Source organism: Bactrocera latifrons, unplaced genomic scaffold, assembly GCF_001853355.1.
Source record: "Bactrocera latifrons isolate USDA-ARS-PBARC rearing strain unplaced genomic scaffold, ASM185335v1 scaffold_35, whole genome shotgun sequence".
Lineage (NCBI taxonomy): Eukaryota > Metazoa > Arthropoda > Insecta > Diptera > Tephritidae > Bactrocera > Bactrocera latifrons.
Genome location: NW_017536990.1, coordinates 693752 through 713523, shown reverse-complemented (window position 1 = coordinate 713523; position 19772 = coordinate 693752). Strand labels below are relative to the sequence as shown.

Here is a 19772-nt window from a genome sequence, read left to right as displayed (position 1 = left end):
TATTCATAAACTCACGTCTCGTCGCCATGCATTTGATAAATATGGGGTCCACACCTATGTTGTCAAGCATATTCTGCGACCTCTACTCAACGTAATTTTTTGCAAAAGATGCCGGTCTTTTGGTAAGCATTGACATGCTTCATACTCAAAACATTAATCAAAAGGTGTTAAGTCTAAAAGTCTTTAAAAATAACTATTCAAAAAACACCGACGAAAAATGTTCACTAAAATTTTCATTTTTTGTAAAAACGTCTGCAAAAACTACAATCTGTATGTTTTTTATTTTTTCTTCTCGAATAAAAGATGTTTTGCTGTTAATGCTGAGATAACATTTTATACTCTTCCAACCTGTTGCTACAGATTATTATAATTTTGTTCTCATAACGGTTGTATGTACCACCTAAAACTAATTATGATAGATATAGGGCTATATATTCCTAAATGATCAAGATGACGAGAAAAGTTAAAATCCGGGTGACTGTATGTCTGTCTATCCGTGCAAGCTGGAACTTGAGTAAAAATTGAGATACCTTGATGAAATTTGGTACGAGTTCATAAATGGGCGTAATAGGCCACTCCCAAAAATCGCCATTAACCGAAAACATATAACTAAGCAAGAAATAAAGACATAATAAAACTGTAATTTTGTACAGTGGGCAAAAACTTTTGAAAAGTGTGTGTGGCTTCGATATTTATAAGTTTGATGTACATATCTCCTAAGCCTTTGAAACTACAACAACCATGTTGATCCAACTCAAATATTATACGAGCTGCTACCGACAGTGGAAAAATGGATCAAATCGGATGATCGCACACTCCTCATATAACGGTAACGGTACGGTTAAGAGCTACTAAAAGCCCGATAAGGAAAAAGATAAATACGCCAGAAACATTGAATATTTTCATTGAGATGGTATGGCATTAATGGAGCCAGGTTAAGTGATCGATGGGCGGTGCACCGCCCATATTTTGGTGACATCACATTTTTCGAGACGCAACCGACCGTTCCGACTAAATTTAGTACGTGACATATTTCTCATATTTGTACATCGCAGAAATGGAAGAAAGCGGATTATGACTACGCTGAACTTTCAATACAACACAGTTTTAAATTTCATTTGATTTTTAAACTTTCCAGTACACAAATGAGGAAGTATTTTATTTTTATTTATTGGGCATCGCAATGAGGAAGTAATTTATATAATTGGATACAAATTTGCCCTAATAATTATTGTAATTTATGCTACCTTATGACTGTGTGTATCCAAAATGGATTGAATTGGTCAATACTTAACCAAATTTCCGGCTGACTTATACTGCATATATCGGCCAATATTTGAGTTATCTCAAGGAAAATTACAAAACTCCTAACAGTGTATATGTGTGCCTAAAATAAATAAAATTGGGCTTAAACTTGACCCACTTGTCCCCAATACAACGAACACATAACACCCCAGTGACTTTACTAAAAATGATTGGTGATGGTATGTGAGGTACCTTACTGAATCTCTGTGTGTGTATGTTGTGTTGGCAAAAATACATAAAATCGTGTTAATACTACTTTTAAATACTACATATTATATTATGGTACGAGTATAGATTATGCAGATTTCCAATTTTCCAACACACTTTATGCCAAATATGGCATCAGTTATATAGAGTATATATATTCCTATCTTCTGGTTGAAATTGTACGCCTTAATGCATTTCCCTGCCTTTGATTTGGGCAAGTTGCAAGAGTGTAAAATCTTCGTTTGCACCCGAACTTACTTCTTCCTTACCTGTTTTAAATATTTTCCTTTCAAAATTTTAGAAAGTTTTTGTGAAATATGTCCTCGGAATAATGAAAAGTTTGAAAAATATATTCATTTATATGAAAAAAAAAATTGCTGTATATATGAAAATTGGCCAAATTTGCTTGACGAAAACCACGTAAAGCGCGTGAGCAAATTTTTCGTGAAAAAATCTTTTACACTAAATCTAAACTCTTATCTAGAATTGTGATGCATGTTGTAAATACTGAAGTTGAGTATTTTTGATTCTAGTTCAGAAGAAAATAATTAATTTTTTCAGATGCTTTAAGTGAGGACGAAACTGTTTACTACATTGTCCAGTGTATCGTCTTCTTTATTGACTTGGTTGGTTAGTTGGAAGCTTGCTGACTAAGACGAGTAGGCCCTTGTGGCATTTACTATAGAGCGAAGTTCTTCAACATATGGCTAATTTGCGTTCACGCCCCGACGGAAGAGAAGAGCGATGTGACCTAGGGCAAGGACGGCATCTTTGGCACAACGGGCGGTAAATTCAGCCTCCATGATGAAACATCCCCAAATGGGTTGAGGCTGATCGCTTCCGCCTGAGTCCGAAACATGGTTATCTCTATTAGTAGATTCTAGCACAGGAAAATACATTAAGATACTTGGGTGTTTCCGAATCGAAAAGCCACCAACCAGATCGATCATATTGAGACAGACGGACGACACGTTTCCGGTGTTTTACATATCCGTACGTTCGCATGAGGTCCTAGAATTGATTCGGACCACTATACTGCTCTCTGAGCGCAAACATACTGCCTATCTCGCAACGTTACAATCGACAACAACACGTGCAGGAAGGGATAGACACCGAGAGTTGAAGTGGGAAACAAGACGCATCTGAAAAAAGAGAGAGGCCAAAATACGTGAGCTTAACAAGCTGGCCGACAGGAGTATTGCTCGGAAATTCTACGAAAAGTTGCGGCGACTAACAGAACATTTTATAGACTGAATAGCAGTGACAGCAGAACACTAGAAGATGGTGAACCCGATTCCCTAATCGGTGACGATGGAGCTGACGTCACATTTCCCGACCATTAACTAGGTCGAGACACGTGAAAAGATAATCGACACGCACCTCCTTTTCGTCGATTTCAAAGATACTTTAATAGAACGAAAAGGAGCTGCCTTAATACCGCTATTCCTGAATTTGGTAACCCGTAAAACTATTAGTGAAGGACCTCTTTGATACCAAACTAGGTTACAGTCAATGCGAATTCTTCAATATACTCCTGGAGAAAATACTTCGAGCTGCAGATTTGAATAGAGGAGGGAGGTCTTCTTGGAAGATTGTGTTCTGCTTTTTCCAGACTGGATAAGCAAATGGCCCAGGTAGTGAATGTGGGCAAGACGAAGTATCGCATGTCTTTAAACAAACAGTCGTCTTTGCTCCAACATCACTGTTTGCAGTCATAACTTCGAAGTCGTGGAGAATTTCGCCTATCTTGGAACCAGTATTAACACCAGAAATAAAGTCAGCCTCGAAATTCAACGCAGAATAAGAAGAAAATATTTTCAAAAACCAAATTCTATCATGAAAGGTGTGAATTTCACACTTTTCACTTTTTGGTCACCGGCTTCCCTTTGGAACGAAAGAAAGAAAGCAGTACATATTCTTTAGTATCACACGGTTCGCCAATTCTCCGTGGAGCAATATTATTTTGGTATTAAGTAATTATTCAAATAAGAAATAATTACTTAATAATTTATTTTGTATAAATTGCTAAAAGCTTCTATAAGTGATAATCGAGATTTCAAGCGTGATTGTGAACCGATTTCACCCATATTTGGTACATGTCATCACGGTGTTAAGAAAATATTATATACCGAATGCCATTGAAATCGGTTGAGTACTTCCTGAGATATGGTTTTTGGTCCATAAGTGGGCGCTCATTTTCAATTTTCAAAAAATACCTGGATGCAGCTTCCTTCTGGCATTTCTTCCGTAAAATTTAGTGTTTCTGACGTTTTTTGTTGGTCGGTTAACGCACTTTTAGTGATTTTCAACATAACCTTTGTATGGGAGGTGGGCGTGGTTATTATCCGACTTCCATTTTTGAACTGTATATGGAAATGCCTAAAAGAAACGACTCTATACAGTTTGGTTGACATAGCTATAGTGGTTTTCGAGATATGTAGAAAAAAGTTAGTAGGGGGCGGGGCCACGCCCACTTTTCCAAAAATATAATGCGATCCTTTGTGCCAAATTTCATTTTAATATCTTTATTTATGGCTTAGTTATGACACTTTATAGGGTTCCGGTTTCCGCCATTTTGTGGGCGCGGCAGTTGGCCGATTTTGCCCATCTCCGAACTTAACCTTCTTATGGAGCCAAGAAATACGTGTACCAAGTTTCATCATGATATCTCAATTTTTAGTCAAGTTACAGCTTGCACGGACGGACGGACAGACGGACAGACAGACACCCGGATTTCAACTCTACTCGTCACCCTGATCACTTTGGTATATATAACCCTATATCTGACTCTTTTAGTTTTAGGACTTACAAACAACCGTTATGTGAANTATAAAAAAAGAGCTACAAAGCTCTTTCAGCTATTCCTTTAGTTTTGCGCTGCCTTACCTGATTGGAACTAGCCACCTATCTAGCCACCACTATCTCTACATCCCTTCACATTATAATTGTTGTTGTAATTCCCGCAGTTGCCTATTGTTGTACATCGAATGCATTTGCATTGGATTTTGATGTGTGTATGTATGTGTGTGTGTGTGTAATTCGTATTTTCTTTAGGGCGCTTTGCAGCCTAAAATGGTAATTTATGGCGTTCTTTCCTTGTTGTTGCCGCTGCTTTTTGATTGTTTTATTGTTCACTTACTGATTTTGCGTGGTGCGTGAGTTCTGTTGTTCTATTTTTGCTGCACATGAGCAGCTTTCAAAAGGATTCTGCGTTTTCCACCTTCAATATATCCTTGCTATTCCATTGTCCGTCCATTGCTTTCACGATTCAGTTGGATGATTTCGAGCTTCTTAAATTAATAGTTTTCGCGTAATCCTATACAAGGTGTGGTAAAGGTATATTTCTTTTTCCCAAAATATTTAGGAACTTCATTGGTTTACTATTTCATAAGATTAACACTAATTATGGATTAGAACTTTGCATATGACAACTTTCTAAGCTGTGAAATATTTATTTATTTATTTCTTGAATAGGGTTATTTATACCCTATATATTTACACAAATTTTAAAACATCAAGTTTAGTCGATTTATCCATGCCTGCCTGTCCGTCTGTATATTCGCGAAGTATTCCCCTAGTTTTTGAGATAGAAGCCAGAGCCGGCGATATTGGATCATTATAGGATAAAGCTGCTATACAAACTGACTGATCAAAATCAAGTACTTGTAAGGAAAATTTTTTTATCTGGCTAGACAAGGGAGCACCAATGCATATATCTGCCAAATAAATTAACCGATCCCTTGAAGTTTGGAAGAAAGCTTAACTTGGAGGTTTTATACTGTTTACTAAGACGAGATAATCGCCAATTTGTCGGGATTTCAAGCTATGGATCTCCGGAAGTTATACACTCATTCAATTCTACGCTACATTCTGTTACTTTATCGGTTTTGTGAAGGCTACTTAAACATTGCAGAACTTTTATTTGTTGCGAAGGGCAGAGTTACATATAATATTTAAAACATCTTCAAAAAATCACTAGAGCGGTGCATTGTTAGTTTCATTAGAAAAAACCGATGGAAACTCCTAATATCTTAATATAACCTAACCTAAGCCTAGCCTTTATTTGGCCTTGATTACTTTTTACGTTGAATGTTTTAATTCTCTCAGATATGGGATAAGGTTCGGGCTATTTCGGAGAAAAAATTCTACCCTCTGTGTTCATACTAGAATAAATCGTGGTCTTATTTTGAGTGCAGGCAGTCTAAAGTTTTTTAACACACAAAAATATCAATGGGTTTGAAAAATATTTGTACCTATGTTCAATTTCTGAAAATAATTCGTAGAATTCTAGAAAACTTCGAAATCGCAGTTTTTTCAATACACCAAGAAGAATATTTTTTCAAATTACCCTGTGCAGGTGCACCCTTTAACATCTCAACGCATTCTTTGAACGCAACGAAACTTGTGGAGGCGTATAAACAAAACGGCTTTAGATTGGAGTGCGCAAACTTGGAGCTCGATTGAATTTATTTGCGTTATTGCCACAAGCAAACGTCGAATAACCAGCAAACGAATTCGTCGACTGGCGAAGGTAATGAAAAGAGGACAGTGCAAATGTGTGCGCAATGCTTTGCAATCCTTTGCAGAATCGCATTTCCTGTTCGAGGTGGCCGTGTTTCTTCCGCTTATTCCTCAACGGCGGCGATTTACAGGGGCCGCCAATAAAAACGAAGCAACAACAACAAAACTTAAAATAAAATCGTATATTGAGCTAGAAACGCACACGCATGTGGGTTTTTGCTATACCGTTACTAGTGATTTCCTAACAAGGACCACGCATATACGGAGAGGCCAAAGCCGACGTAAGCTCATGGAAGGGAAGATGGCCGAGCCAGAGTGGCCGGACAAGTGAACGTTAGCGCGCAGAGAAATCATTAGAATCCTTTGTGATAGTGTGTGTCCAAGTAGAAGTAGGCTCGCGTATAACGCAATAAAGGAAGAAGCTGTGAGTAGGAAGAGGCGGACGCTGATGCGCCGGAAGCCAAGCATGGCCAACGCAGTGCAGGGTGCGTTGCAAAAAATTACAGCAACAACAACAAACGTAATGGAAGCACATACAATAACTAGGTGTGTACATACCTATGCACATACATATATGTACATGCATGTGTGCACGCCTAAGCTTTTGGCCATGGCGAGCGACAGAAGCAAAATAGAAATAAAACTATGGCGGAAGAAAATCTAATGTTTGTTTGGAAAATTTTCGATTTTGCATACCGTTATATCCGCAGACCGGCTCCACTCGCCGCAGATGCCGCAACCATATCTTCTTACTTGCCAGAAACAACAAACGCACAATCGGTGTCCGTGTGTGGCGTAGTTCATAGACGCAGCATCCGCATATCGAGTGTCGTTGATGATTGTGATGACAGCGACGATGGCGACGTTGATGTTTGGGCTTCTGCTTGTGCGCCGGAATAGCTAGGATGAGCAAAGCTGGCGCTATAGCCTGGCGCATGCATATAAAAAACGCGGCAGTGTGGCAAGACCGAGAACAATCTCGAAAATTTCACTCCTTACCATACCCTATATTTTTCGGTACTGCGCATCGCCTAGGCCTTTTGCAGTTGACTTGAGTATTGCACCCATCCGTTATGATTGTGTGGGTCGTAAGGGATTGTTTGTGCGATGAGGTAGCCTCGCATGTCCCTAGCAACTGCCACCAAGTGCAACGTTTTCGCGCGCCGTGATCTCTCTCTACGCCTATCGCGTGCATGTATGAAATGTGGGGGGACGAAGAAAGGCTTTCTGCAGCTCTACATAAATGCAAATGCCCGTAAGTGTTCGAACAGAACTGACAGTACAAGCGAAAGTTTTGAAAGTATTCGCGTTTAGTGACTAGTTTTCTGTTTGTATGAGTCCCTATAGTTCGCTTAACATGTTTTATTTTCTCCCCAGATTATATTGTTTGTAAATTAGCCAATAGCAAACAAAGCACCTTGATCCGATCCGTGAGATCCAAAAAGCTTAATTAAATTTATTACTTTGTGATAAATGAAACTATCGAAATCGAAACGCAAATATTGAAGTAGACGAACACCAAAATCGTAGCGTAACTTTTTTCCTACTCTTTGAGAAGAATACTACGGCATTCCATAAATAGAAACTGGGATCCCTCTGTCCATCGTCCCCAAAGACATAATCGAAATTAGGAAAAACACTTTTTACCTCGAAGATTGTAACTACAGTACACGTGAAATAGAACGGTTTTAGAACCCGTAGTAGCTTACTTGAAATTGAGAACAGAGATCTTGTGTATTAGACGGAGTGAAATAAACCATGAACTCAAGCCCTCAAATCGGAGTTCATTGAATTAATATTCTTGCATATCCGATGATAAAACTTGAATGCTGTATTAAAACGGAGGATGAAGAGGTACCACCAGCTAATCGATTTAATAATGAACACCTAAATCTTCCAACTATCGAAAATTGCATCAATAATTCTATCAACAGTGATGTGTGAACCAGTAAAAGTGTCCACAATTCTTTCGGATGTTGCAATGGATCTTTAAACCTTCTCTAGGGTGCATTTGATCAAATTTTTAGTTGGTATTGGATCTTAAAAGAATAAACTTGATTCAGGAAAAATAACCCTTCATGCATACGATCAAAAAATATATAGGGATTTCTAACAGAAGTTTGTGTTTAGTATGGAACCCAACTACATTTTGACCATTGAGATATTTCTATCCATTACATTAAGATAACAATGCTTCTTTTCTCTCTCTCTCTCTCTCTCTCTCAACTTCTAATTTTAATCATACCGGTAGTGGACCAGTCATTACTTTATTCGCGCTCGTTGTGAACTAAAAAGTTTAGCCTTGGTTGCGTTTATTTCTCTTGGCAATGACGTAATTTTGTTGGCTCTTATTTTCCTTTGTTTCAGCCGGTGGTTTATCGTTGGTGTCGTGCGAGTAAATGCGAGTGGCGACAATTTTTTAATGCTGCCATTTTTTACGAGAAATTCGTATAATTTTACTGCGAAAGCTTATTTGCGTTATATTTGCACTGCATTTACATATACATATGTATGAAGGAAATAAGAAAAACCATTAACCTCGGCTGCACCGAAACTATAAAATTTTCTTGAATTGCCTTTTTGGTAGCATAAACGTGTATAAAAAGATCTCTATCTTGATTTTGATCGATCAGTTTGAATGGAAACTAAAAACATAATGGTCCGAAGGTACAAATCTATATTCTACGGTGGTTGGGTATCGGTGGTTCTGAAAAATATGCTGCTTCCATAATTGAAGAAGTAAGAACCTAGTATATGCAGGCGGACAAACGGACGGGCATGGCTAAATCAATTCTACACGGTACGCTGATCATTTATAGGCCTCCGACGTTCCTTCTGAAAAGTTACGAACTTCGTTGCCAACTTTATAAATATGCCATATCCAGGGTATAAAAATATCATCAAAGAAAGCCTACTCAGTCCGAAGTAGCGCCTGTTGGCAAGAGTTATTCTGCGTTGGATTTCCAGGTTTACATTGTTGGTGGTGTTTACGCTGGTTCCAAGATAGACAAAATTATCTACGACTTCAAAGTTATGACTGTCAACAGTGACGCGAGTGCGACGACCGTTTGTTTGATGACAGGAGATATTTTGTCTTGCCCTCGTTCACTGCCAGACCCATTTGTTTTGCTTCCTTGTCCAGTCTGGGGAAAGCACAACTAACGGGGCGGGTGTTGAGGCTGTACACTCGTTTAAAATATTGTACCTGCTCGATTAAGTTATGTTCGAATTATTTTCTGCAGAAGCAGATTGAAGAAGTCGCACGATAGGGGGTCATCTTGTCTGAAATCTCGTTTGGTATAGAACGGCTCGGAGATGTCCTTCCCGATTCTGACGGAGCCTTTGGTGTGCTCAATGTCAGTTTACACAGCCGTATTAGGCTTATACCACGGTAGTTGACTCAGATTGTGGGGTCTCGCTTTTTGTGGATTGGGCAGATGGAACGTCTGCTCCATCGCCATAGATTGGGGAATCGAGTTCGCCTTCTTTTGGCGTTGTACTTTAACTGCCATCCATCAGGCTGGAGAAGTATTCCATCCATAATTTTAGTATGCTCTGAACATCGGTCACTAGATCACCGCTGTAGGTTCTACAAGAGTAGGCTCCGGTCTTGAAATCTTCTATCAGCCGCCAACGTCTAATATTGTTGCTTAAAGGTATAATTTATTTATTTGATAAAAATGTGTATAAAACTTTATTATTTTGCAGTAACAACAATATATATTGAATGCTGGTGGCAGTTTGTTTAACTGGGTTCCAGGATATTCTTTTTTAAGATGCTTTCTTACTTTTTCTCCGATATTGTTTTTAAATGAAAGATTTCAAGTGTGTGCAAAGTGCCTATTGCTTTGGACATCTACGTCATATAACCAGCTCAGTGTACTGATGACCATCAAAAAGCTTTACAATTGCTTTACGTTAGTGGAAGTGTCCACTTCCTGTACTCTTCCAATTTTCTTATTCGTCGCTGTTAGTTTTTTCGTTTCTACACAACGCATTCCATGGAGATTCACTTCGAAGCGGATGTCGCTGCGGTTGTTGGTGCTGGCTGGATTTCTTTTTAATCGATTTTCTGTCGAGCACCTCAATTTGTCCATGCTGTACACACGGATTCATCTCTCAATAATTCCACTTTGAAGTCATTGCTTTCATCCATCAACTAACGCATCTTGGGCAGCCATTTTTCTTTTCTGACTCATTCCATCTCACTACTACTTCTTATTGACATTTTTTATTTATTTTTTGTTCACTATTTTTCGCTAACTCTTTGAGTCGGAAACAGTTTCATTTCCTATTTGAATGTTAGATTTTTCCTTTTCACTTTTTTCGTATTTTTTTATTGCAACAACATAGTGTTTTGTTTAAAGCAATTGAAGAATGTAAATTTCAAGGTTCGATGCACATATTCGCAAACAAAATTTATAGCTTCTTAAAGATTTCATGGCAGTTGAAAAAATTTTGAGAACATATTTTGTCGATATTTCCTTTTTAAATTTGTCTGCACATTTACTTTGTTACTGCATAATTTAGACTAAAACCTCGCCTTCATCTTGAATTCCAGCTTAAGTTATTCCTCGAGCGATCCAATCATCAGTCTAAGCTCTCAGATTAAATCAAATGTTAACGAGTGTGCAAACATATTAATAAAAGCATTGATTTTAAAAAATTTAAGTTCGTCACATATAAGCTATTTAAGATTCTTGAAAATAAGATACAAACTTAACGACATAGTGGATTTTGTGATAGTTTTTGGTGTCAGTTCTATTGGGGCAAGGGTGAGGTCAAGGACTCCCTCTTTACCTTAARCTGGAGGTCGTTCCACGTTGTCGTTTTGAGGCATGCAGCATGTGGACGACTTCGAAGCTGAAAGCTGTCTCCTGCGAAGCAAGAGATTGGCCGAAGCCGAGATAGAGAGATTAATCTGAAGAATTTTTACACTCCAGACTCCTTACCAGAAGCACGAGCACCACCTTCAATACCGGTACCGTCCTATATAGCTACCCGAAACTAAAGACAGATCCTCGATCGACGATCCACTTACCACGTCCGAAGGGACGGAGTCGATTTCCGTTTGGGCCTCGCACTCCGTCATCTCCATTACTACTGGAGTTTGCGCCGCTTTCATTTTCAATGTTTCAATTATGATCTTGTGAGTTTCTTGGTCTTACGATATTTAATATAACCTTAAAACGCTCTTTATAAGACCTCTATCTTCTGAACAGTGGATATTACCGTAAATAGGTCATATTAAGTTAGTTACACCCAGAATGAAACGCCGGACATATGTACATAAATGATCAGCAATGTCCCCCTGTCAGTTTATCAGATATCGATCTGTAATTTTACATACATTCTTTTTTCTCAAAGAGGGGCTCATTTGTCGAAACTGTCGATATTGTACCCTTATATCATATACATATGTACATATCTGCCATATAAACTGATCGATCACTATCAATCCACATCTCCGGTCATCTTTACTTACTATACTATTACTTTATCGTGTTCTAATAAGTAAATCCTCGAAAAAATGCGATCGTGTAATTATTAATATTCTAAGCAACAGAGAGACTGTGATCAGTGCAGGGATGACATCACTTATTTATTTATAATTTAGTTAAAAATTTTAGTTTCCGATCACTTTCTAAAAAATATGGTTTAAACAATTTATTTAATGGCTTGAGTCATCATTAATGAAAACCAAAGATTTACTGTGCTCAAACGTTCGGATTATTCTAAGTTGTCACTTGCATTAAAATTGCTTATACAAGAAATAATTATAACCTTTAGTCAAATTTACTTAAAGCAATATATACATACATAGTTTATAGACTTCTTAGAAAAAGCGCAAATGAGAAAATGGAGAGATACTTTTTCTTGACTAATTGCGATAAATTGCAGTTTTGTTGCTGTAAAAAAACCGAACAAATCAGTCACCCAATGCTAACTCACGCGCAATCAATCTCAGCAAATTATAGTTGTTGTTTCTGCTGCAGTTGTTGTGTAATAAAATATAGAATTTATTGAAATTATAAATTCGCTTTAGGGGCGGATTTTGTCGCCAATCAACGGTGAGTGGGCTGCAACATTCAAACAGGAAATAACAACGACAACAACATCAAGCATATACGCGAATTTAAATATGAAAACTTACGCAACGCCAACAACAATTGTGTGTGCAAAAAACTAGCAACAACAATTATATAAATATGCAATAGTGCATGGCATTGGCTAATGCAATACTGTTGTTGCTGTTGTTGTATTGCCCTAAAGTTTTTGTTGTATTATATTAATAGCATGTGTTGTTGTGGTTGTTGATTGCTGATTGCCCACAAGCGAGCACGTGGTATTGGTGACAACAACGACAATAGCAATAAAAGTAACAACAAACACACATTACAGCATTATGACCACCTAGTTATATGCCCTGCACCACGAGCACCATCAGTTTAAACATCAACAATACTCGTCACACATACACGTCGCTGCGTTATAACGCCTTCGTGTCCAGCGCCTACCACTTTTCCCCTATCCGACGGCTGCTCACACTCCCCACCGACTGTGCGATTCGTACATTCGTTTACCAAACACGGGAAATTCATTTTTAGCGCCGCCTACCGTGTGACGTCAGGCCGTTGCTTTGTTGTTGCTTACTCTCTCCATTTGCGGGAATGCTCAGTGAAATTGTTGTTGTCACTTGTGGTTGTTGGTGCTTGTGGAAACGGTTTTTTCAGCATACTGTTAATATACAAACGTGATTTTTGCTCTTTTTTCACAGCTCCAACATTGCCCCAGCACAACAAAAACGCCGCAGTTAAGAAGAGCCAACGAGCGAGAGCGACTGTGCCCGATGAACAAATGAGCGAAGCAATTGTATAGCATGTACCCAACAGCAACAACAACGATATGTGTAAGAGCACGAGGCTACACCATACCACACTTGGTTGCTTTTTGTGCTGCGTGGGGCGAGGGGCTTTCTTGTACGCTTGGCAATGCGACAGTAGCAGGTCGGCTTTGGTAGGTGCCGTGTTGGCCGAGCACACATAAAAAGTACACTCATTCCCGGATATGTTCAACAACAACAACAAGCGCAATGTGGGAGGCGTGGCTTAGCGTTGTTGTTCTTTTTCACAAGCAATTCTCCAACTCTGTGCCCACATTGAACGACTTAGATGGCTAAACAGACGGCAGCACATCGGCAACAAGGACAATTATGCTAGTTTTTTGCAAGCGATGGGCCAAACTATCGTCGTCGTCATCGTAGTTGCCGTCGTTGTCGTCGACGATACCGCACAGCCATTGCCGACGAAGTGGAAGTGAAAGACTTTTTTCGTTTCAGCAGCGCTCGTTGATGTTGCTCTTCTCTTTCTTTCTTGTAGCTGCAGAAATGTCTTCAAGGTGGCTGGACGCAAACGGCTCTTCCAAAACTACCATTGCAAACTGGGTGATGTTGCACCCGTTGACTGATTTTTATATGTACGCTATCTACATATGTACATATATGATACATATACATACATGAAGATGAATAAAAACTACTTTTTACATGCAGTTGTTCGTGGTGTAATTGCTTCTTTGTATGGGAAAGGTGCAGTTAGTGGAGCCTACAACAATGTAGAATTTGCATACAAATGAATTTTGACTTATGAGACATTCATACACGCTTCTATGCACATATCTGCAATTATGTAAGCATATACATATGTACATACATAGCAGTATGTTCATATTTGTGTTTTTGCCTATTAATGAAAGTATAAAGCAGCTTACTCCTGTTCAATATTAGATAGTAGCTTGTAGTCATATGCAAACATACATACATGTGTGTGTATGTATTTGCTGCATGCATACAGATGTGCCCCATTGGGAGGCCAACACATCACGCGAATATTATGTGGACTCTCTGACTAATTGAAATCATAAAAAGATTTTTTCCATCTCTAAGATTATTTCGCCAAATTTGGAATATCACTGTTAAATGCTGACCATGACTGAGGAAATGTTCAAGGAACTGCTGTTTGTAGTAAAAACAAATTCAATTTGAAAGCTTTGACAATAATATTATTTATATCTAGTTAGAAACAGTATGAGGCAAGCAGATATATATGAATTTGTTGGAAGACTTGACGAATGGTTAAAATATCAGCATTAAAGTAGTTTTAGAAAAATTGTTTTTAAAATTCAATTATGATCCTATTTTCGATTCAAAAACAAATTTTAGAATCGGCTGTTTGTGGTAAAAAACGTTTTTGAATTAGAAAGTTGGGGTGATAAATGTAAGACAAGCAATTTAATGAATTATAAATTTATTGATCATTAGGACCAAGGAAATAACGGTTTTTCAAAGTCGATCATGTTACGTGGTCCGCTTCAGAATGTATGTATGTATATAAAATATCTTGTAAATAAGCTAATAGTTTAATTGAATATTCTGAATATTGTTGAAAGATAAGCACACTACAAAATATATTTCATAAATCATATTGCAGAGTTATTAGTTTTTTCGACTTAATAATTTGAAATTTGAGCGAAAAGAGTGTGAGTGTGCAAAATTTCAGATCGATATCTCAAAAACTGAGGGACAAGATTTTTTTTTATACGCAGACTTTTTTCAAAAACAATATTTTCAGACCCTATACAAGAGCGTGTTGTGCAGAATGTTAAATATTTTGTGATAATGATCTTGATTTTTGTAACTAACTTTTAACCTACAATGTACATAAATATGTTCATATATGTATATTTTTAAAATTATTTATTATTACTTTCTGCGGCAAAAATAAATTTATTTTAATCTTACTTTTGAGCAGGTTAATACGTTTAAGATATCTTCAACTCTCTTTTGTTTCTGTCTTGATGGATTAGACATAACTTAAAGTTAGTAAATAAAATCATTTTCTGACTAACTCTAATGCTGTTTTCTAAACTCTCGAATATTTATGAAAAATTTTGTAAATTGTACTTTTTATATCTAAATCAGTAATCTAACAAAACATAATTTTTGAAAATTAGGCGGTTAGAAAGTTATAAATTTCATAAATTGTCTTAAGAAGAAATTGGCCAACTAATACATGTTAGATACATAAATTGAAATCAAAGTGTTCCAAAAATGCAAATAAAAATGGCCATCGATGCTAAAACATTTCAAATGTTCTCTTGCTAACGCTCAACAATACTTATCCGCTCTTAAATATTTGGGCAATTCTCTGCAAACAAAAAACCTAAGCCAAACAAAAGTACACATCTTTTGAAAAATCTCAAAGCTGACGGAAAAGTAGAAGGGGTGTTTTGCCAACACACGGAATCAGGAGGAAATGAAACAGAGAGCGAATGCAGCGAATTCGCCGTCAGCGCCACAAGATGCAGACACACACCCCCATAGCGGAACGCCACAGTTGTAGCAGAGGTATCATCAGCAACAACAACAACTGCAGCCCGCAAACGCAGCGGCACAAGGCGGTGGCAGTGCAGTGCGTACGGAGAGAGAGAGCGTGAGCGCACACATGCAAAGAAGTGGCTTTCCGGCGCTCACGCACACCAGCACACGACACAACAGCTGAGCTGAAGTGACTGCGAGCCACTCACACGAACCCAATTGGCGAAGCAGGCGGCCCGCTCGCAGTGTGAGTGTCACGGGAGTGGGCAGCGCTGCTGCCTACGCTGCAAGCTGCAGTGTATCCACGTTCAACCGCAAACATTGAGTTTAATTCACGTATGCGAGTTCAGTTCGCATTCAACTGTTGTGTCGTGTCGTTCGTCTGATTGAAATTGTATAGAATTAACGCCGACGAGAGTCTGTGAAGAAGTGATTTGCTTTGTGGTGATGAACAGCAACTGTTTTGATTGAACGGCCAAAGCGACCGCGCGCACACATTTTGTGAATGAGTAAAGCAAATGTTGGATGCGATCTGTTTATTTTCGATGCGTTGCGATGTGATGTATGGCGACAGCCGCAGCATTAGCAACAGTGAAGCGCGCAACAAAATTTCTAAAAAAATAATTGAAACAAAAAACAAACCAAAATTTGTATAAACAAAATGTTTTTGTGAATAACAAACTGTGAAGCAACTTGTGAATTTATAATAGAAGTATTTCGTGCAAAAAAAAAAAAAAAAAAAAAAAAAAAAAAAAAAAAAAAAAAAAAAAAAAAAAAAAGTGAACTACAAGTGAATGACAAGTCTGCAGAATTATTTTGTTGGCGTAAAAAAAAAATTTTATAAGAAATTGGTGAAAAAGTGATTATTTATGCGCAACGCAAACGGCGAAAATCGATTTTCAGAACAAAACATAATATATGTATGTATGCATGAAACAAAAAATATATATAGCTATACTATATAGAGCTGTAACAACACCGTATAAATAAAACTTAAATTAATGCGCGCAGAAAAAGCCAGCGCAGCAGTAAAAAGCTGTGAACAGCAGTGAACAGTGAAAAAGTTTCCAGCGCTGCAGCGCAACAAATTTGTAATTTATTAATTTATTACACTTCAGTTTGCCAACGTTGTTGTTCGCCTGCTTCCGCCAGCCACCCAGGCTCCTTTATGTACTACTTGTACAATAATTATTGTTATTGTTGTTACTGTTGCAGTTGCCATTGTCGTTCCGCAGGTTCCTTTTGTTTTTATTGTTGTGCACATTGTTTTTCATCGCATTTGCTGCTACCGTGCATGCCGTTGTTGTTGCATATTATAAGCGTGTTTACGCGCGCCTTACAAACCAAAACCAGCTCCTTAACACACCACCCACCAAACAACAACACACTCAGGCGCGCCCCCAGGCTGCTACTGCCTCAGAGATTCAGACTCAGCCTCAGACACACAGCATAGCAGCCTTGATGCTAAGGACAGCCGGATGTCCTTACTTTCATACGCTCGCCTCATTATTATAACGGTTATGGTACATAGTTGTCGGAGCTGTGCGCAGCTTTGTCGGTACGTGTATGCTTTTGTTTTCTTCGCAGACTGCGAAAGGCGACGATCTTTGCAAACTTGCAGCCAGCCACCCAAAGGAGCCACTGAGCAGCGACACTGTGGAAATACACACGTGTGTATGTATACAAAGGGCTTGAGCCCAACCTGGCGGCAAGTGTATGATGCCGCATTAAATACGCTGTCTTATAAAGTAGAAATATAAATATAATAGAATCGTCTTCGTTTTTGGCTGAAAAGACGCTAAGAAAAAAGGAGGAATGTGGCGTAACAGCTAAGATGAGTAAGTCGGTTTTCCGACGCGGTCCGTTGTAATGCCGTGAGAGTGGGGCAACATTAATTAGTATTAACGGCGAGGATTGGGCAGGCGACAGTGTAATAGACGGACAAGTGGAAAGGATGCACATAGATAAAAGTTTTGTGAAAGACAATGAAGTACACCAAGACAATAAACAGGTTTTAGGAAATATTTAGGAAAGAAATGTTGTCGACAATTAAACGCTTTCGTGCAAAAGTTAGAAGTAGCTAGAAAGCAGATCTAGCGATTATTTAGAGATATTAGAATGAGTATTTTGGTAAGCTTCTTGACTTGTGTTGGAAAGTTGGGCGGAGTTGAGTTTTTTGAAGAAAATTTGTAAGTTTTTGCAGAAAATCTGAAATTTTATGAAGAAAAATTGAAAGCTTTTAAAGAGAATTTGCAACCAAATTGTAAAGTGATAATACCCAAATATTTAAATTAGAATACAATGAGAATTAGAGAAAACCCTTAATTTATGAACAAGAAGTAAGAAAATCGAGTACAAACAGCCATAAAAAAATATTAAAAATTTGGGAAGCAAAAAAATTTCCAGCGCTTTGTTATGGAAAAAAAGTTAATTTATTTGGTAAAAATATTTTTTATTAAATTTTAAATTTTAATAGTAAAATTTTTTTTACAAAGATTTTTTTATCAAAAGTTCAAATTTTAATAATACTATACACAAAAAAGTATAAAAGTTCAGACAAAAATGTATATATAAAATGTTTACATGAATAAAATTTTTAAAAATTGTTTCGCTTTCATATCAACACAAAATTTTTTCTGGTAAACATAAGAATTTAATCGTATTTTTTTCGTATAAAAGTTCCATTTTTTTATATAAAGTGTTTGTTTTTGCCGCACTGTGCGTGCCCACAGTTATTGGTTGCCTAACAAAGGAGAAGATAAACGAACGAACTGCCAAAACTTTGGTGCAATGTATTATATTTATATACATATATTTATATGCTATTAGCGCAATGTAAGTGGAGGCAAAGCGATACACATACACAACTAAAAAATACTCACATTAATAATTGTATAACCATATATAAATATACACTGTATAGGAAGCCGCTTGTAAAGGACGCGAAAAACCAAAAAAAAAAAAAATTTACAGTACAAATAAGAAGCGCAGCAACAAAAGCAATAAAGTAATAAAATTAATATAAGGCGGGAAAGTGGCGGCGCCATAGCATAGCGAAATTGCTTCAAACGGCAGCAGCGACTGTGGCAGTAGCATTAATAAATTAAATAAATAAAATAAATAAATACATGAAAGAAATTATTGACATACACGAGCGTAATACTGGCAACAACCGCGACAACACACCGCACCGCACCGCGAACGCGAGGCATGCGACACTACCATGCCACCACGGCACTCCTTGGTGGTCCCAGGAACCAACAGCAGTAACAGCAATAGCAATTTATTTTTATGTGTCTCCACAATTATTTATTTGTGCCAATGTTCTTCTACATACATAACTACATACATTATTTTTGTATGCACATGTATGTGTGTGAAGTTATACAAATATATGCTATACATTTATATCAAGTAGTTATGTGCGGCGGCATGTAGTAGTACATACATATTATATATTTTACATTATTCTGCGGCCACCCTTTGCCGCTCACTCAATTACTGCTACGAATTGGACGCACGAATCTACAAATATTTGTATGTGTGTGTGTATGTATGTGCCTGTATTTATACATTAAGCTACATACATAATTAATATAAATAACATTAAAATAAAATTAATAAATAACGAAGCAAAACAGCTGCAACAAAAACACCACCAAAATAGCCAACCGGCACGGCAGTAGCAGCAGCAGCAGCAGCAATAGCTCGGCAACATAATGCGTAGCGCCGCTTGTACGCTTGTGCTCGAGATAAGTTGAATCGCTCTTAGGCGAGAAGGTGGCGGAGCTGCCGCAGAAGCAGCAGAAGCAGAAGCAGCTACATATATGAATTGTATTGGTTTTGTGTGTTGTGTGTTTCGAGGCAATTTTGTGTTTTGCGGCAACTTTTGCCTTTGCGGTCGCAGCTGGCAGACAGTTCACACCTTCTCGGAAAGCACAAGTAGCTGCTGTTGTTGTAGCTGTTCAATAAATGATTTTTATAGCTTGCCGTTAGTTTTTTGTTTTTTTTTCTCTTTTTGCTTTTTGTGCCTTAATTGTTGTTGTTGTTAACGTTACCTGGAGTGTTTGATAAAGTTTTATGTGCCTCCGTAGCTGGCGAACAATTGTTAAGGGTTAACTTTTTATGATTTTTTCTTGGAGTGGAGGATATTTTCAGTATTAATTTATTGCAAAAAAAGTGAAATAAAAAGTTTGATTTTCACATTTTTAACGAAATTTCGGGGTCCAATGTATTTAGGATATGATTTTTTAGTACTAATTTTTTAAATACAACTTTTAGAAATGGTGTACATACATATGCATATTTTAATAGTAAAAAAATGTTATTTAAAAATTTATATTTTATGTGCCTTTAATTTAGA

At 37.6% G+C, this 19772-nt stretch overlaps 1 protein-coding gene across 6 annotated transcripts in view; it reads left to right on the top strand.

The window, feature by feature from the left end:
• The first annotated feature begins 15776 nt into the window (after positions 1–15776).
• LOC108971658 (protein bric-a-brac 2) overlaps positions 15777–19772 on the top strand; it is a 74937-nt gene continuing 70941 nt past the window's right edge. For 5 of the 6 annotated variants that reach the window (XM_018937885.1, XM_018937886.1, XM_018937880.1 and 2 more), the window contains exon 1: positions 15777–16329. The gene's annotated coding sequence lies outside the window, so the exon portion shown is untranslated. Of the gene's footprint in view, positions 16330–16364; positions 16501–19772 lie in introns of those variants that run through there. The other variant, XM_018937883.1, reaches the window with a different exon arrangement.